The sequence below is a fragment of the Misgurnus anguillicaudatus genome, unplaced genomic scaffold, assembly GCF_027580225.2.
Source record: "Misgurnus anguillicaudatus unplaced genomic scaffold, ASM2758022v2 HiC_scaffold_33, whole genome shotgun sequence".
Lineage (NCBI taxonomy): Eukaryota > Metazoa > Chordata > Actinopteri > Cypriniformes > Cobitidae > Misgurnus > Misgurnus anguillicaudatus.
In genome coordinates, this window is record NW_027395283.1 from 5,960,257 (window position 1) to 5,976,524 (window position 16,268).

The 16,268-nt window shown below is 43.6% G+C and overlaps 1 long non-coding RNA gene across 1 annotated transcript; it reads left to right on the forward strand.

The window, feature by feature from the left end:
• The first annotated feature begins 12,922 nt into the window (after nt 1-12,922).
• Nucleotides 12,923-14,827, forward strand: LOC141363216 (uncharacterized). The gene is made up of 3 exons (XR_012368728.1): nt 12,923-13,278; nt 13,849-13,991; nt 14,365-14,827. It is a non-coding gene; the product is annotated as an uncharacterized lncRNA (long non-coding RNA).
• The last annotated feature ends 1,441 nt before the right edge of the window (nt 14,828-16,268 follow it).

The following is a 16,268-nucleotide window of genomic DNA, read 5'->3' on the forward strand; positions in this document are numbered from 1 at the left end:
AGGTAACATTGTGATCTGATGCTCAGACAGAAATCACATATAGATTATAGTGAGACTATATAGAGATCATAACATCTGTAATGGATTTATAGACACTAGTCAACATTAAAGTGGATCATAAAAGTTAATCTTATGGTGTTTTCAGACCTGTAGATCGATTGCTTTGTTTTGAAACCGGAGGTTAAATGGCTACAATGTTGGTTCAGTTCACATACACAAGGCAATATTTCCAAATGAAGCAGACTTTGTTAATACAAGTCATGTGTGTGTAAACTTTCCTTTAATTGCTCCGAGTGCATCTGTTTATTTTCTGTGATTCTGCTTAAATTGTCTGTCAGGATTAGAGCCTGAAGCCATTTGTTTTGAGATAATGGCTGGCTAATGAAGTTATTGGCTGGCTAGCCGGCTCAGCCAAAACCTAAATGACTGCTGCAGCCGCCAAACTTTTCATAGAAATGACTGAAACTGCCACTACATGTCTACAGATGTATATGTTATACTGATTAACTAGATCTCAATCTTTCCAGGTAATGAGAAAATGAGACTGAGAAAAACTGTAATATAAACACATGCTGTTATCAGTATTATTTTGGACAAAGTTTTGCACATTTCACTTCAATGTACACTGAAGCATGCGTCGTGAATTAGCAATGTGGAAACGATGGTTTGTTACTGCAGTTATATCAGTGCTAAAAATCTCTCCGTTCCAGAATATTTGGTTCATAACATCAATCTTTGATTCAGGTTTGTGCAACCGTGCCCTGAAGATTTAACAAAAGTTTTGGTAGGTCTAAGTTTAAAAAAAAGTAAGTAGGAATTAGGAAAGTATGTGAGAAGTGAGATCAAAATGACCTTGCTTGCTTCTTTCCGCCATTTAGATCAGTGCGAGAAACAATGCATCGCTTCTTCTGTAGCAATTTTAATTGGTCGTCAACCCTGTGAGTCTCGGGCCGTTTCTCAATCCGAAGACTGCAGCCTCCGGAGGCCGCATTTTTACGCTGCATACGTCATCAAGACTGTCTTATTTCAAAATATTAACAATTATAAAGTTTATTCTTATTCTTATTTAATCGTAAATTGTTGTAATATGCGTATGGCTTGCGAATGTAATGCTCAGTTAACCTAAATAAACCAGGCTTAATGACGTATGCAGCCTGCATATGCAACCTCCGCACGCTGCAACCTTTGGATTGAGAAACAGCCTCTGTGTATCGTAGCAACGAGTGAGCACAAGACGGGCGGAGGGGATTACGTTATTTGAAACACTATGAACCTCCGACCGAAACACTACGGGGATTCCCAAGGGAATCTTAGATTTTAGCTCAAAAGGGAATATTATGTATAATTAACTGTAATTAACTATACAAGTTTATCAGGTTTTACCTGGCGTAGCAGAATTAATAACAACAATTAATTAATATGCTCGTCCACCAAAGACATATATCCATAATCGTATATTAACGTCTAAGAAATGTTATTTTCATGGCCTTTAAAATTAACTTTCTCACTGATATACAGTGCTACTCGCAGCGTGTAGCTGGATCAAAAGGCAGAAATAGTGACTTTACTTTCATGAGCATTGAACACAGAAACAATTCAATTGTGAAAATGCAAAACCGGTTTATTAACTATAAAACGAAGTACACATAACGACTAACTAAACATACACACATACAATAACATAAAACATAGAAAAGAAAGAAAAGATTGAAAATACCAGAGAGAGTAAAAGATTGGCAATAGCACTATTGCTTAACATCTGCACAAACCATCGGAAAATCTCTAAGGATCGCCTTAATTTTCATAAGGGGTAAAGCTTGAACATCAGCGAGTAAAATGAGTTTATACTTGCGTTTGGCTCTTTGTGATGCGTTGCGAAGTTTCTGCTGCGCGCGGTGCGAGCAAGGAGAGAGAGAGAGAGAGTCCAGGTGCGTTCGTGTTTCGTAGGGCGGATTGGTCCGCGTGGTTTTCCGAACTCTAGCGCAAAGCCAGGAAAAGACTGTCCCGAAGAGACAGGGCTCAGAGAAAAGATGATGAATCCGAGGAACTCTGGGTGAGTCTCAGCGAGTTTCCAAACTGCGCTGGCGGGTTACCTGAGTAACCGGGTGACTGAGCGCTCATGAGTGAACTAAGCCACTGACTGAGATACTGAGCGATTGAGCCATTGAGTGAACTGAGCGTTTATGGCTTGGGCGATAGGCCGTTTTGACCTTTCACGCGCCCAGCCCATTTTAGGTGAATGACCAATGTGCGAAGTGTTTGATAGCGCGGGGAAACAGGCCTTTGATCTTTCAGACATCACATTTGCGTAATTGCATAATGAGAAAAGTTTGTTTCCATAACTCTTCAAATCGATATTAAATGACACTGATGCGGCTTATGGTAATATGATACATAGAAATGATTAGGAAATAAAGAGTAGGTTAATTTGATACTAGACAAGACATGGGTTTAAGATCACGTTAAATAATAATTTCATACCTAAGATATGAACCATGCTTCAGTGAACAAAATCTAACTAAAGTGTTAACACACAGTTACATCACACATACATGATCATGCAGTAAAGGGATATAACATATATATACATTTAAACAGCTCATTGTGATCTTTAAATGTGGTTTCATCACAGACATATAGTCTGTGTCCCCTGCTGTGTCTCTCAGGTTTCTCTGGTGGAATTCCTTTGAACCTCCTTTGTTTTTATTGTCGCCCATTTTACACCCCTGATAGGTGATAGATATCTGGGTGATTGTGTTATCGGGACACAGGGTTATCTAAAGTCACAATTTTAGGGCTGTTGCATCCAGATGCCAAATGGCCTCGATCATACTCCGAGCCATCTGTTACATATCCCCCCTTCATGGCCACCAGGGTCTTGAGAGACTTTGGTGGGCGATTGTTCAATAGGCGATGGTTGGACAGGTCATTTGGTCTGGATGGCAGGTGTATCTTAATTTTCTGCAGCGCTTCGGCGTGCCTGCAGAGGGGTGATTTCAATGAGGTTGGGCTCTTGCTCGGCTTGTGTGTCTTGCTTCCCACGGTTCCGCTTGAAGGCTCGAGGGAGGGCAGCTGTGCACTTGTTCACTGTCTCCTGCATCCCGCTGACTCTTCGGTACAGGATGAAAGCAAGGCCAAGGGTAAGGGCATATCCTACTCCTGTGGAGAGGCACAGTACCGTGTCAGCGGCGGTCCAGGCTCTGACAACAGGGAGGCTGTGCATAGCTGGCATCCGAGCAAGTGCCTGGAGGGCAGTGTCGATGGGCGTGACATCAATTAGTTGGGTCCCCCCTTCTGCAATCCTCATTTCCAGTTCAGGGTCTAAAGTGAAGTTGTGGTCCCTGAAAAAGGTTGAAATTTCCAGTTCGGTGTGGTACTCCTCACTGGGAAGGTGATAGAGTGTGAGTTCATCGATGTGAAGAACCGCATCTTTTGGAACTTGAATCCACATCGTCTTGTTTGGTAGACTGATGTGGGTGGCTGTGTCATGTTGGTCGTAAGTCAAAGTGGCCGTGCTGGCTGGGGTGTTGACCAGCCATCGGTCACCTACGATTTCAGCTTGGGTGTTAGTGACCTCGGCTCGTGGTTTAGCTGAGGCAGGACAACGAGAGTCAATCTTCATGGGCCGCAGCCCACAGATGCAGTCAGTGTTGTCCTGAAGGAAAGGTTTGCTGGGGCAGAGATAATGAATGTCCTTAGTGAGGCTGCACATGCGCAGGTTTGGTGCAAGGTACATCTGTTCATTGCTGTCATGGTAAGCCACAACAGTGGGGGTGCGTATTCTGATGTGAGTGTTTCCCTGCCAGAAGCCAACATTGACAATGTCTTTGAGTCTGTAGATGTTGTGTGACTCGATGATTGGCAGGTTTATCAGAAAAGCAAGTTCGCCTTGTTAGGGGCTATGCTTAATGGAATTGTGCTACCTAGGGAGTAGGCCAGATGCGCCTGCAGGGTGTTTGTTGGGCCTGCAGTGGCAGAGGATAAAATGGTCTGTACCAGGTTTAGGGGTACCAGGTAGGGTGGAATTCTACCCATGGCTAGATTGTCCACAGAGGAGCTCACCTCACGCAGCATGTCTGACATCAGAGCTGTGACCAGTTGAGAATAGGCGTGATCCACCTGCAGTACTGAGAAAATCTGTTTCAAAGAGTTCACTGTTTGTTTCAGCGCAACACTGTGTGTGTTGAGAATTACTACAGTATCTTTTAAGGATTTGCCCATGGTTTGCAGTGATTTGCTCTGAGCTGTCAGTTGGTCTCTCAGTTGAGGTATTTCCTCCTGGATCTCATTCACATGTCGTCTCACCGTGGCTAGGCTGACTGCATTGACACTGGTAACTCCAATGTTGAACAGAGTTCCGACTGCTGCGGCGGCTCCGAGGAGGGCTCCCAGGAACCGCTTGGGACGCTTGGTTTGTCCGCCAAGATCTGCTTGTGTGACAGTCATCTTCTGAAGTTGGTACAGCATGTGTTTGATATCAGCCTCTGCGTGAATCATAGCGTTCTGCGCCCATCGTTCTCCTGCCCAACTGGTTTCTGGTGCTGATGCTGTGTAGTGTGCTCTGTAGACATCGCGGGGGTTGAGTCGGATGTAGACCTTTTGGCTATGTGTTCTGCAATTTGTGATCAGGAGTCCAGGTTGCTCTTTTAGGACAATGCCTGAGGCGGGCAATGCCTACAGGTCCTTGTTTTGTCAGGACAGTTCTCTTTCTTTTCATTGGCGGCTGTTCCCTAGGTGGCAGAGTTCTAGTGATGAGGCAGTGTGGAGGAAGTTGGGCCTGGTTAGTGCTCATCCCCCCTTTACTATCATGCCACAATGTTGAGTGTCTCTTGACTTGGTTCTGGTGGACCCATCTGGAAATTGGTTTCTTCTGACTCCTGCCCATCCTGATCTGGTATGCAATGGGGGAGAGTTTGTCCACAATCTCATGAGGTCCTGTCCAGTGTGGCAGAAATTTCTTTGACAGCTAACGGTGAGCTGTCTGAATTGGCTGGGCGAAACTGCAGTACCAGATCTTGGTCGTTCGAAAAGCGAGGTCGTTCCCAGATGAAGTTCATCCAGATACTGGTGAGTGGTGTATGCTGTGGTCTCGATGGTGTCATTGGGTGCTGGAAAGCATTCTACCAACTTTGTGAATTTGCAGATGACCGTGAGAAAGTGTTTGTTGCCCCTCGTTGACCTGGGTAATGGTCCAACCCAGTCTATCTGGAGGTCTGACAATGGGAAGTTGACACCTCTGTTTTGAAGGGGTGCTCCATGGTTTGGCTTAGCCGGTTGGAACTGGCTGCAAACCAGACATTCCTTGATGTATTCTGCTACATCCTGCTGCATTCCAGGCCAGTATGCCACCTGTTTCAGTGTTTCATACGTGGCTTTTGTGCGATGGTGTCTGGCACATGCTGTGTCATGCACATACATCAGTATGACCCCCCTATGGGCCTGAGGAACCACAAGCGCAGGTGTAGTGCGGACATCAGGGACATACCAGAGGATGTTGTGTTGTATGCGCAGCAGGTGCCTGACATCGTTGAGACGTTTGAGGGTTGAAGCAGCAGACAGGTCAGAGTTTGTGATATGGTAGGTGGAGGGGTCTGAGAGGTGGTTTAACATAGCTTGGATAGCGATGTTAAATGCTTGTAGTTTTGGTGATCTGCATCATCCTGCATGGCATCTGCATCTTTTAAATTTTGTTGCACTTGTGCCTCAAGTCCTGGGTATGGCTCTGAGTCTTCGGCTGGATGCAGAGTGCAGAGCAGTGAACTTTTGGAGTTTAGGTCTGAGACGAAGTTCCCGCGGCTGGCTGGGGGGTCGTCCATGACCTGTGTGACCTGGCAGTTTACCTCAGATGATCTGGCTGATTGAAAGGGTAAAGGTTCTCGCACTTGAGCCCAAATTTTTAACTGTTTAAATTCCATTAAGGGTTCAAAGCGGTCTAGCAGGTCTTTGCCAATGAGGAGAGGGTATGAGTCCATTGGTGAGATGTACACAGGGTGTATGATGCTCATAGGACCAATTGTCAGGTGGATTGGAATCACCTGTTGCAGTTGAACTTCAGTCTGGCTGTAAGACTGCACATTCACCATACACCTTTGGGTTTTAAGAGTCAGATTTTGGGCCTTAGCTCTGATCTGGAGTCTGGTGAAAAGCTGGGATGACATCGGCGTTAGGTCAGCTCCGGTGTCGACGAGGGCTTCTAGTTCAACCTCATTTTGCAAGGTGATGGATAGATATAGCTTTTTGGCTACTCCTCTTTCAATCAGGTTTCCCAGGAGGCTTGGTACTGGGGCTGTTGTATTAATGGGAAGGCAGTTAAGGTTGGTTTCCTGTGACTCTGTAGGGAAGGAGACACTTAACACATCACTCCCTGGTACTTGCAGGCTTTGGTTGGTTGGTGTTTGAGATATTGTTTGTATGCCAAAGTCTTTGGTTTGTGGGATGAATAAGGAGTCAGGTTTGTCTTCGTGGTCCTCCTTGTGGGGCCTCTTTTGGATTAACTCCTTCAATATTCTCAGAATCTCTGCTGTTTCAGACGTGTCTGTGTCATTCTGTTTCTGGGGTAGTTCAGACTTAGCCTTGCTCTGTGTGTATCGAGAATGATCTCTCTGTTGACTGTTACCAGTATTTGATCTGCCAGGTGCAGGACGGTTACCTCTAGGTCGTCGGCCATGTTCCCGCAAGCCGCCACCCTTCTGGTTGTCTGATGAGTTTAGCCGGCTCCATGACCTCTCGGCGCGTCCCATTTGGTGCTTGGGACGAGCCCCTTCATGGCTGTACCATTCCTGGCTGGCTGTAAAGTCTCTTGACCCTTTGTTGAAAGGTCTTTCACTGTGGTGCTGTCGTGCGCCCTCCAGTGGTAGTTCAGGGTACAGTTCAGAGACAGGGAGAATGACAGGGTTTTTAACAGTCTTTTCAGAGGCCGCTCTTTGTTTACCATAAGCTTTATGGGCCAAGTCCCGCAGCTGCCTGGTTGTCATCGTGCGAGGGCAGGCCATAACCCCTAAGTGTTGGCTTACTGTGAAATGAAGATTTCGCAGGAAAAGGGTCCTAAAGTTAAAGTCCTCCTCCATTCCTGGCTCATTCCGTGAGCCAAAGTAAGCTCGCCTGAGTCTGTTGTAGTAGGCCTGTGGAGTTTCGTTTCTGCTCTGTTTGAGGTCCATCGCTGTAACTAGTCCTTGTTCTGACTCTGGATCCGAAAACTCTTCTATTAAAGCCTTTTGCAGCTGCTCGTAATCCATCTTGACGTTTTCTGGCTGACGGTCAAGGAAACTCCTCACCTCACGACTGGAAGTAACCCATAGCAGATACAGTTTGTCTCTTGTGGTTACATTTGGCAGTGTTTGCAAATAAAAGTCAATGTCCTGCAGGTAAGAGTGGATATCATGGCCACCTGCAGGCTCTGGGGTAAATGTTGGGATATTTCTAGCCAGTTTGTCGAGGTCTTTGGGTGCCACGCCGGGCATGTCTGCAGGTGACCTGTGGAAATTTGTCTGTCCCCACCCCCCTTTGGTAGTGAGAGGTTCTGGGATGCTGGCTGATGTCTTTAACAGTGGGCTCCCGCCCCCCTTTTCAACAGAAAAGCTTTGGTGGGGGGTGCAGGCTCACTGGTTGAATGAAAGGGAAAGGTTGCTTTTTCCCTTACTCGCCCAGCTTGCAGTTTATATGCATAAATGAGTTCTCTTTGGGCGGAGTCAAGGTCGTCCCTCGCCTGGTCTCGTTGCTGAGCCAGAGCTCGACCTTCATCTCGAGCCGCTCGCAGGTGATTCTCACAGGCCTTCAGCTTGGCATCACGTTGCTTCAGTTCTGCCTTTGCTCTCACCAGAAGATGTTCACCTTGCTGGAGCTTTCCAGACAGCTCTTCTCTGGCTGTCTTTTCATGTTGCCCCTTGTGCTCCGTGTCTGTGCGGAGTTTTGACAAGGCCTCTTGGAGTTGTCCAATCTTGTCCTTTAGCCTCCAGTGCTCCTCCTCCGTCGATGGGTGTTGATCCTCTAATCCCTGTGTCAGCTGATCTAGACGATTCTGCGCGTGCTCCTGATTCCTCCATGCCTCTGCCGCTTGGAGCTGTAGAGCTGCTGCATCCTGTTCCAGTTGGGCGATGTTCCTTTCGCCCAGTTTAAGCTGGATGATGAGGTTGTGAGCGATGGCACCTGTGATCTTGGCTATATCCTTGTGACTGTAGCTCCTTGTTGGGTCGTGGGCTATGACCTTGTCCAGGGTGCCGTCGAGGTGCTCTCTTTCCAGGTGTCGCAGTTCGTTGGCGAGGTTGGGCAGGAGTTCAGATGTCACAGTGCTGAGCCAGGCCTCTAGCTGGTCCCAGTGGTTGACAGGGCTTGGTAATCTGGACATGTTGACACACAGATAGAAGAGAAAACACAAAGAGCCAATGCGAGTCCGCACAGTTCAGCGAGCTACAGCAATAAAATATATATATATATATGGGCTATGAGCTTATTATCAGGGCCTTTCTCCGGCGGCACAGATAATCAGTGTGGGGAAATAAGGGAAAAATTGTAGTAATTTGTCGCTTTGTTAAAACCTATAGGTCGCCTTGGACACTTGGTTAATCGAGCGTCTTACTAAATGAATTCTCCTAATAGTTTGTGCAGTTTTGCTCTTTCAGCCCAAAATAAAATGAATCAAAATAATTAAAATTAATTAATTATAATGATAAAAATAAAATAAAACAAACCAAATAAAGAATGAGGAGGATAGGTTGCTGGAAATGAAATGAAACAGGAAAGGGAAAAGAGAGGAAAGAAAAACAAATAAATAGTAATAAAAATAAATAATAAATAAATAAAAAATAATAAAATAAACTGAAAATGGGAATTGAGACCGCCAACAGATGAAGTCTTAAGGCTGAGAGAATGAGGAAGATAGGAGGTGAAAAAAAGGGGTTTCCTGTTTCAGCTTAGCAGGTTCTCTACCCTAAATTTGATGACAGGGCCTTACAGGGAGAGGGCACTATGGAGTCATGCGAGTTAGGGGAGTGGCTTAGCTAGATTGGCTGGGCTAGACCCAACCTGAGAGGGATCTGGTGCCTCTAGTGGCTACAGAGGGGAGAAAAGTGCATCTCTTTTACACCAACACTCGTTGACTATTTAAGGAAACCCAGGGTGGAACACAGAGACAAGGCGCTTCCCTGAGCACGCAGCCAAGAGTGCCGGGCCTTCTGCCCTCCCCACCTCGACCGCTCAACAGTCACACCCTTCACACCGCCGGGCCGCACTCAAAGGTGTCACCCACCAACTGGCACTGCCGCTAGGGCTTTTGTGTGTCAGCTGGCAAGGTTAGCGATTGGAGTGCCCGGTGGCAGAGGTTGCACTGTGTCTTGCTGCCTAAGGTGCTAAAAGGAGGGAGCTACCGCAGCACCCCGACTGTACACACTCGAGTCAGTTCAGCGGGACCAGTCTCTTGTAGAACTCACCGCTGGCGAAGCCTCTGATTCATCTATCAATTGTTAGCTTTCAAGAGATGCACAGGGGCTTATCCTATTGCACCAGTTAAAACATAAATGAATTCACTGAGAATGGGACTTATGGGGCTGAATTCTATTCACAGTAAAGAATTGAATCAATTAGAATTTAAAATAAATCAAACTGCATTGAATTTAAATTTAAACTTAATTAAAATAAAATCTCTACAATAGAAAAGAGAACAGGGAAGTAAGGAGCGAGAGAGAACAGCAAAAAAAATAAATTAAAAATAAAATAAATCAAAATAAAATTAAATTAAATAAAGAAATAATAAATTAATAAAGCCACAGCAATATTAATTATTATTTATCATTTAAGACCATGACATTCAATATGTAGGAAATAAAACTACAAAGTAGTAGAATAACCTAGTTATTGAAGTAAGGTCAAAAATCCAAGTTTGATTCCTGTCATTCACTCCCAAAAGAGTTTATGAGAGGACCAAACGAGCTTTTCCCACTAGATGGCGATATTTTTTGCCCAACAAACAAAGAAAGCAGAAGTCAGGTGTAAAGTAATGGAGAAGGAGAAGTGTTAGACACTCAAGACTGACATCTAGTGTTATAAACTAGGTAGTACGCTTTAAACTGACAAAGATTCGCTTCTATACAGTACTTACATCGGCGGCCGCTGCGTTGCTAAGACGACGGATGTAATTCGCTCGTGTTCGGCCGGTGCCTCTTTTGGGCTTAAAGTTACCGGGACACGCAATAAACAAGAGTCCAACGTGCTTTATCATACGTTGTGACTATAAATACTTGATCAAGTTTTCATCTCCTTTAACAGTTAAAATTGAAAAGTCTTACACTCGGTGCTTACAATTTTAAAAATCCACGTACGTGAATAAAATGGAAAAATACAATAGACAGCTTCTCTAATTGTAAATCATTTCCTGGAGATTGAACAAAAAGGCCTTATCAGATGGAAGTACTCACTCGACCACCGCTTCGCTCTAAATAAAGGAATTATACTCTTTATTAGGCGGAATCAGACGGTAAAGCAGCGTATTAAAGGGTTTTTAATACGGTTACCTTAAAGACTGCAGTTAACTATACATAACAGGGGCGCGAGTCTGTTACGTCCTGAAAATGATACAGGAAAATACATTTTCATTCATACAAATAAAGAACGAAATCAGTTATAGCTGATAGTTCTTTTCCATTCACACAATGCAAAAACACATTTGATTTGTAACTGGTTTGCTCAGAAAATAATGTTTAAATCTGCCCGCATTCTCCACCATTAATATGTAGCGAATTTCAGCGGGAGAAGGGGAATAACGTTATTTGAAACACTATGAACCTCCGACCGAAACACTACGGGGATTCCCAAGGGAATCTTAGATTTTAGCTCTAAAGGGAATATTATGTATAATTAACTGTAATTAACTATACAAGTTTATCAGGTTTTACCTGGCGTAGCAGAATTAATAACAACAATTAATTAATATGCTCGTCAACCGAAGACATATATCCATAATCGTATATTAATGTCTAAGAAATGTTAATTTCATGGCCTTTAAAATTAACCTTCTCACTGATATACAGTGCTACTCGCAGCATGTAGCTGGATCAAAAGGCAGAAATAGTGACTTTAATTTCATGAGCATTGAACACAGAAACAATTCAATTGTGAAAATGCAAAACCGGTTTATTAAGTATAAAACGAAGTACACATAACGACTAACTAAATGTACACACATACAATAACATAAAACATAGATGAGAAAAAAAAGATTGAAAATACTAGAGAGAGTAAAAGATTGACAATAGCACTATTGCTTAACATCTGCACAAACCATCGGAAAATCTCTAAGGATTGCCTTCATTTTCATAAGGGGTAAAGCTTGAACATCAGCGAGTAAAACAAGTTTATACTTCCGTTTGGCTCTTTGTGATGCGTTGCGAAGTTTCTGCTGCGCGCGGTGCGAGCAAGGAGAGAGAGAGAGAGAGAGTCCAGGTGCGTTCGTGTAAGATGAAGGAGTCCGTTAAGTTGTTTCGTAGGGCGGATTGGTCCGCGTGGTTTTCCGAACTCTAGCGCAAAGCCAGGAAAAGACTGTCCCGAAGAGACAGGGCTCAGAGAAAAGATGATGAATCCGAGGAACTCTGGGTGAGTCTCAGCGAGTTTCCAAACTGCGCTGGCGGGTTACCTGAGTAACCGGGCGACTGAGCGCTCATGAGTGAACTAAGCCACTGACTGAGATACTGAGCAATTGAGTCATTGAGCGAACTGAGCGTTTATGGCTTGGGCGATAGGCCGTTTTGACCTTTCACGCGCCCAGCCCATTTTAGGTGAATGACCAATGTGCGAAGTGTTCGATAGCGCGGGGAAACAAGCCTTTGATCTTTCAGACATCACATTTGCGTAATTGCATAATGAGAAAAGTTTGTTTCCATAACTCTTCAAATCGATATTAAATGACATTGATGCGGCTTATGGTAATATGATACATAGAAATGATTAGGAAATAAAGAGTAGGTTAATTTGATACTAGACAAGACATGGGTTTAAGATCACGTTGAATAATAATTTCATACCTAAGATATGAACCATGCTTCAGTGAACAAAATCTAACTAAAGTGTTAACACACAGTTACATCACACATACATGATCATGCAGTAAAGGGATATAACATATATATATACATTTAAACAGCTCATTGTGATCTTTAAATGTGGTTTCATCACAGACATACAGTCTGTGTCCCCTGCTGTGTCTCTCAGGTTTCTCTGGTGGAATTCCTTTGAACCTCCTTTTACGACGGCATTTGTTTTAATTGTCGCCCATTTTACACCCCTGATAGGTGATATATATCTGGGTGATTGTGTTATCGGGACACAGGGTTATCTAAAGTCACAATTTTAGGGCTGTTGCATCCAGATGCCAAATGGCCTCGATCTGACTCCGAGCCATCTGTTACAGCTGGTATGAAACCAGTCGGAAAATAGATCTCGTGTATTGGTTTATATATTTTGTGTGTGTATTAGGGCTGGGCGATTCACCCCCCTAAAAAAATCTGCGATTTGTTTATAAAAAACTCGATTTACGATTCGAATCGAATTTTTTCCCCCGCCCCCCATTTAAAACAAAATAATTGCAAACTGTACATATATTTTAAATATATTTATTATATTTAATTAAAATACTTTAACATGAAAAGTCACTGTGCAGTGTGCAACAAAGATTGTTAAACATCCAAATTATTTATACTGTATTTGGATTGAGCTAATAAACAACAAAAAATCCTGAGGTAACTCTTAGTTGAGTTGAACATGGAAACAGTAAAATCATTCTCCATAAAAAATGTCATTGCATTTTAAACATTCTTTGCGAGGAAAATGAGCCTATCAACAACAGCAGGCTTGAGGCAAGCTTGGTAACAGGTGACAATACCACCACCCACACTAAAGACCCTCTCCGATGGGGCACTAGTTGCTGGAACCAGGGGCGGACTGGCCATCGGGAGTTCCGGGAGCAATCCCGAACGGCCGGTCCATTTCAGGCCGAACCGGCCGGAGGTCAAAAAGTTTTTTTTTTTTTAATGCCTAACCAGGCGCTCAGCTGCAGCGGAACGCTGTGTCTGTTTCAGACCGGGCCAAACCAATTCTTCAAATCTTGAGGGGGGATAAGAGCGGCCCCTCCCAACTTGGACTGATCCTCGTTTTTCCTCACATCCGATTGGCTCAAAGGCGCCGATCAAAAGAGGCAGCTAAATGCGCCAAATAACAGACCTTTTTCGCAGTTAAAAGGACGCTGTGGCAGGAGGTGCAGATGAGGAAGGACCAGCAGCATGGACAGGACAGGTGCACAATTAGTGATGCATCTATTATACACTGAAATAATTTATATTTGCAATTAAATATAAGCATATATAAGCGCGAATACAACCCCGACAGGCTTATCAGGACCCCACGCAAAGCGGAGCTTGAATCAGCCTTACGGGGTTGTATTCGCTATAAGAACCGCCTCACTCTACATTATCCCGCTTATGAAATTGATGAAATAGACTGCGTGCACATTTTGGCAACAGAAGTGGTGTTGTTCCCCAGTGGTTTTAACGTGTTAGCAACTCAGTAAGTTTATCAAAACAGTTTCCCAGCATCAAAATGTCTGGTAATTGCGTTTGGTTGCACTAATAATATACTTTATATTTGACCATCTGCTAACGTCTTCTATTCACTCCACTATAGTACACGGATCTGGTAGCTGTGTTGAAAAACTTGATAAAGTCAACTTTTAAATATAACTTTCTCTGTCTGTGTTGCTTCACTGCTGATTCTTGCCATACTTCATGCGCGTTCATACGTTTCCACGTCATCATTGTGTTCAAACAGTAAAATGGTCTAAGGAATCCCTGTATGTCTGTATATTAGCTGTTAAGGTCACTGATGGAGAGAGACAGGTTGATGATGACCCTTGCAGTCATATTGATGAGGAAGAGGAAGGAAAGCAGAACAAGAGGAGGAGGAGAATGGAACCAGTACAAAAACAGTGATGGGGCAGTGTGCAGGGCTGGGTAGGCAATCATATTACCCTGCTGGAAAAAACAGCATACCAGCAAGACCAGCATATGTTGTGTTTTGGTGCTTTTATGCTGGTGACCACCAGCTAAACCAGCATCAAACCAGCATAGACCAGCATAATTCCCATGCTGGTTTGATGCTGTTTTTTCAGCAGGGTAGGCATATCAATCAACCAATCAATCAAAGGTTTATTAAGGACACACAAATAGAAAAATACAGCACAATATTACATATTTACATATAGGATAAAATGCAATAGTTCCACTTACTAGATTATAACCTGACTAAAGCACAGATTGAATTAAAAAAAAAAAGGAATTATTCTTAGTCATATTTATTACTGATGTTCTTCTCATGCATATGTAGCTGTACAATCAGTAAGCAGAGGCAGGGTCCAGCACAGGGGAAGTGGAGCCAGGGAGAGTTGAAAGTGAGTACGTACACACACAATCTCTATTTTATGGGACTGTATTGTAGTTTTTGATTATCTGAGTGGGTATGTGTGAGTATTTGTAACAATTGTATCACTCCAACTGACTGTACACATGACATGCTGGTAGTTAGCAGTATACTGTGACTTATGTGTTCGAGATTAGGTTTTGCTGACCTGGTTGTGTTTAGTGCAGTGGTGACTTGCTTATACAACCTGAGGAGGCAGGTGTTATCCTAAAGTTTCTTTAAGGTCTTCAGCATAATCTGATTCTCTTCATACCATAAAAACACTACTAGAATTAAAATAACTGCAAAAAATCCTGCTCGTGCACCAAGGGCACTCGCGTAAAAGGCCTCTCAATCTTAAAGTCCCGGGCTGAATTTCAGTCCCAGTACGTCCCTGGCTGGAACGTTAATTAAAGTGCATCAACATAAAATTGCAAAGGCAAACCCTTTATCTTACTGAAAAGTCACTGTGCAGTGTGCAACAAAGACTGTTAAACATCCAAATTATTTATACTGTATTTGGATTGAGCTAACAAACAACAAAAAATCCTGAGGTAACTCTTAGTTGAATTGAACATGTAAACAATAACACCATTCGCCATAAAAAATGTCATTGCATTTTAAACATTCTTTGCGAGGAAAATGAGCAACAACAGCAGGTTTGAGGCAAGCTCGGTTACAGGTGACAATACCACCACCCACACTAAAGACCCTCTCCGATGGGGCGCTAGTTGCTGGAATGGCCAGGTATTTTCTTGCCAGACGACTGAGTCTTGTGAAATTGGGCTGATGCTGCTTCCACCACTCAAGTGGGTCAGTGTCAGGATCCACCTCAGGACCCAATAAGTAGGTGGTGAGCTCTGCTTCGACTTTTTCCTTTACTGTCTGGTGGGACAGTGATGCAGGTGCTGCTTTTTTAAAGAAGGCAGCTAAAGTTTTCTTCTTGGGTGGTGGGCTCTGTTCTTCTTGGCACATTTGTACAGCAGGACCTTCTTCCTCTGAGCAGAGGGCAGAGAGCTCAGTGACAGCTCTTTTCTTAATAATGTCCAACTTGTCCGGGGTAATGTAGTTGGTACGGAAACGTGGATCCATTAGTGAAGCCATGTCCAGGAGCTCGTCATTCTCAGGGTCACTGTATTTCTGTTCAAGGTAGCACATAATGTTTCTTTTTATTGTAGCAGTGAGATCTACATCTTTCTCCTCTCGCTAAAGGAGACTCGTTTTGAACAGATGCAGCACAGGTTTAATGTATGAAACACTTACATAAGATTCTCCGGACAGTGCGTCAACAAAGTCCTGAAGTGGTTTGACTGCTTTATTTATGGCATCTAAAACCTCCAGATCTTGCCATGTAGGAACAAGATGTCGGGTTTTTTTGTCAGCACCCAGAACACGGACGATGGCTCTCTCTTGTTCAAGAAATCGCTCAATCATTTTTTGACGCGAACCCCATCTTGTAAGTGACTCTGTTACCAATTGATGAGGAGGAAGACCAAGCTCTGCCTGAACCTCTGCCATGTCCCGTCTTTTTTTCCAACTATATGAAAAGGCAGAAACTGCCTTTTTACACACTCCAATGGCACGGTCAATCCTTTCATCTTTCACACCATTCACTGTAATAAAGAAAACAACAACAATATTTAGTTTCTGTAAGTGTAGGGGAGAGCGGGGTAAGTTGTCACACGGGTAAGTTGTCACACTGTTAATAACTCCAACACTAGAGGCTCTATCTCAAAAATCAAATAGCCACTTTATGTGACTTCTTCTTCTATAGTCAACTTCCTGTTCACATGTGGTCAAGATCACTGTAATCTGAGGGTAGCACAATTTTC